Source organism: Canis lupus, chromosome 14 (assembly GCF_011100685.1).
Source record: "Canis lupus familiaris isolate Mischka breed German Shepherd chromosome 14, alternate assembly UU_Cfam_GSD_1.0, whole genome shotgun sequence".
In the NCBI taxonomy this organism is placed as follows: domain Eukaryota; kingdom Metazoa; phylum Chordata; class Mammalia; order Carnivora; family Canidae; genus Canis; species Canis lupus.
In genome coordinates, this window is record NC_049235.1 from 22,023,026 (window position 1) to 22,026,918 (window position 3,893).

A 3,893-nucleotide genomic window follows, 5' to 3' on the forward strand; every position below is an offset into this window, starting at 1 on the left:
TTTCCCAGCAGGGCAATATGGGGAAGGGGGTGCTGAGCCTTGGTTTACCCAACAGGTTGAAAAAACAAATATACCAGTTATTTTGTTTTAATCTAAGTGTTTAAACATTATTGAGTTCTTTTTTTTTTTCCTGGACTGAGAGAAAGAAGGGTGTCTGTGTATTAGGGAGTGGGGTCCTATGCTTGGTAAAAGAGGGGGGAAGGAAGGAAGGAAGGAAGGAAGGAAGGAAGGAAGGAAGGAAGGAAGGCAGGCTTCTGTATACAATCCCCCAAACTGGGGATGGTAGAAACATGTGTTGTTTTCCCCCTTGAATCTGTTGTAGGTCCAGCATATTGGCTCCCTCTGTTAAGAAAGCTTTGGATGCTCTCACAGTTTGGGAGTGGGGTCAGGGAGAGGCAAAAGGTGTTGAATCTGAGGACCTGGTTGGCTATGCTTTCATAGCTTCCCCACAGAGCTCAAAGCTTTTGCTTCTTTAAATGCTGAGAGTTGTGTCCAGTTTGCCAGCTTCAAAACCCCCAGGTTTGAAAAGACCTAGGGCAGGAGCATCTAGACTAGAACATGCTTACTTAATATTTCCAAATTGAACAGTCTAGAGAAAGTCTGTGAAGCTCCCAAAGGGCATGACCGGCCTGGGTGGGCCAGTGCCATCCTTGTTGGAGTGTCCCTAGCTCCCTGTTTTGGGGACCTTGGACTGGAGAGATGAGGGGGATGTTGTTTCCAGACTTTAGTGAGCTTCTTTCTGGGTGTCGACAGGGCCCGCTTTTAAGCTGGATTTTTGGGAGCCTGGGAGGGGAGGGGTTTTATATGGGCATTATGTTTTATAACTAGAGAAAATAATGCCATGATCTTAGTGCTTTCTTTCATAGTCTGAGACTTTTGCCTACCTCTGAACATACCATCACTGACTTGGGCTAAGGAAGAGAAATGGGCAGCTCTCTGGTTCCACTCCCAAGCTTTCCCAGGTGTGTGTGTTGGGGGGAGGGGGACAGAGTGCCTGGGTTTCCAGGATATCAAGCACCCTTTCCCTACACAAGTACACAAACAGAATTTTACATTGAATGGGGCAAAGACTAGCAGGAATTTTTTTTTTTTTCCACCAATGTCTCTGCTTGAGAAGGGGGTTCTTAGCATGGCTATGTAAATCAATACCGAGTTATTTCTTTGAATTCAAAGGCTATTTATTGAGGTCTAATTTCCTTAGAATTAACGTGATAACTGAGCCCAACTTAGCAACCAAACCCAACCAGGCCCTTCGGGGTTGAATGCACTTCTACAGGGCACCAGAGACTGCACACCTTCCTCTGCACCCACCCCATTCCCTGGCCAAAGGGAGTGGGCTAACCCCCCTCCATAGCTAAAACGTAAGGGGACTTTCCGTCTCAAAGGTCCCATTCCTCCCAGAGCGGCCTTGAGCTCCTTGACCTACCCGCGGTCCTATATTGACAATCGTAATCTTTCTCTAAATAACGTTGACAGCTAGAATACAAGCCCCCAAACCTCGACACCTTTAAAAGCAAAAGGTGGTCTAGGCCTCAAAGTCTGCCTTCTAAAACTTCTTAGTGAATTAGACCCTCACCTATTACAGGATCTTAAAGAGCCTTTGGCCTGCTTGGCCTGCTACTCCTCCAGATTGCCGGCTTTCCTTCTATTTTGAATGATAAAGAGCGAGCGGGACTCGCCTGCCCTCCTCCTCCCACCCCCAGGGGCTGGCCGGGGATCCCAGCCCGCAAAACAAAGAGGTAGAAGCCGCGCCGCCCGGCGGGCATAGGGGCCTGGAGCCTCTGGGGCAGGCGCGCCCTTCGCTGGAGGCCCTGCAGAGTCCGAGAGTTCCTGCGTCTCAGGAGGGCCGGAGGTGCGCTCCGCCCTAGGACACACTCGGGGTGACCGGCCTCGGCTCGTTACCGCCGCCCACGACACGGGGCGAAGGACTCGGCAGCCCGGATGCAGGGTTCGGCCGGACAGAAACGGCCGCGGGGAGCTGCCCCTGCGGCAGCCAGCCATCGCGCACCCGAATCCTCGAGCGGAGGCCGGTGGCAGAGGCCACACGTGGCAGCCACCAGCTGCGCGCCACCTTGGCAACCGTGTGGGGCCGGGCTGGCTCTCCGGCCGGCTCTTCCTGGGACTGGCCAGAAAGCCGGACGCCCAAGCAGCGGGGCATTCTATCCCGCACACTCGCACCGGGACCTGCACCAAGGAGCCCTGGTCCGCTCCGCTTCCCAGCCCCTGACTGCCGGAGCTCAATCCGGTGCTCAGCAGGACCCTTCCCATTGGCGACAACTGCTACTCCGGTGTAGCTGCCCACTTGCTCGTCTGGAACACAGTGCTGGGGTTTTATCCTCTAATGGGGGTGGGATGAGCTACAACCCCGACAATTTCAGCCCTCCAGGCTTCCTTGGGAATTAACAAGGGGGGGAAGAAACCCTTTGCAAATAGGGGCTGCTGAGCCCTGGATCGGGTGTTCAGTGCGGGGACTTTCTCGGGTCCCGCCACGACCCGACCCGCTCCGTGTGCGGCCAGAGTTGGGGAAGCCGGCGAGGAAAGCGGTGCACCTGCGAGCATAAAGAGAGAAACACAGACGAGCAAGGGGTTGGGGGGCGGGGGGGAGAGAAACGCCTTCACCGCGTTAACAGCAAGCTGCAGGGTATAAAGCAATAAAACTGCCACGTCTACCTGCTGGCTTTGAGGACATTACCAACAAGCTCGGCTCGAAGCCCGGGTGCACCGAGAGCCCGCCGGGGAAGGGGGGGTGCTTTTCTTTTCCTGACCTCTCCTCTGCCCCCCCATATACACACCCTACACACATCTCCCCCTTACCCAGACCACCTTTCATTTTCCTTGAAGCTTTTTTTGTTGTTGTTTTAATTCACTGCCGATTTGTAAACGCGTGGATCGGGTTACTGGTTCGCGTGTTAAAGTGCACCTCTTGTTAAAAGAAGGGGAACAAGGCACGCCACTTAAAAATGAATTCAGAGTTACTGAACCGGCTCCCGAGGCTCAAGAAGTTAAGCTCGGCGGGCTGGGGCTGGGGGGTGGGGGTGGGGGAGAGAGAGTAAAACGCTGCTGCCCTGCGAACCCTGGAGAAAACCCATGGGCAGCGAGCTTCAGGTATGTGATAAGATGGAGGAAGGAAGGAAAGAAAAAGAAAAAGGCAAACTAGCCTGGCGACGCCTGGAGACCCCGGGCTGGGAGCCGCGTAAATCAATTAACAAAAGCCGCTACTGCCGAGCTCCGCACAGCGAGTAAATGGAGTCCGAGCTGACACTTCTGCAGCCACCTTTCCCGGAGTTCGAGGCGAGCGGAACCGATACATTGTCAATTTCTCGGGTCCCATAGGTCGCCTAACTTATGGAGTCCAAGCGAAGGGGATGCATAGAAGTCCCAGTAGTCTTCCCAAAGAAAGACCCAGACTTGTCCCTGCAACCTCTAGACACGTTGACCTGAAGACGTTAGATGGTGCATGTGTCCGTGTGGTCAAAGGCTCGCGGCTCGGGTCCAGTGGCGGACTGAACGCTGGCGCCGAGCCCACGGGGGTCTGCATACAGTGCCCACCCAGTCCCGATCCACTGACGGTGCAGACGTCCTGCGCCTCCCCGCAGTCCCGGGCCCCGACTCCTGGCGCCTCCCGGCCTGCCCTCTTCCGCGCCCGCTCCCGGGTCCGGCTCTCCTACCTGGTGGCCGGGCCTGAGCTGCGCTCCGGGACTCCGTGCGGTCTCCGCTCGGCTGCCTGGATCTGAGTGGGTCTGGAGACTAGAGGGAGAAAGGCTAGATCCGCAGCCCTGGGCTGCTCTGAACTTCATGTCTTTCCCCAGTCCATCTTTGAAAGAGAAGTGGTTCTACCACCTGGATGTGCGGATATAAATCCCCTTGCAAATAATAAATGGATTAATAATAAC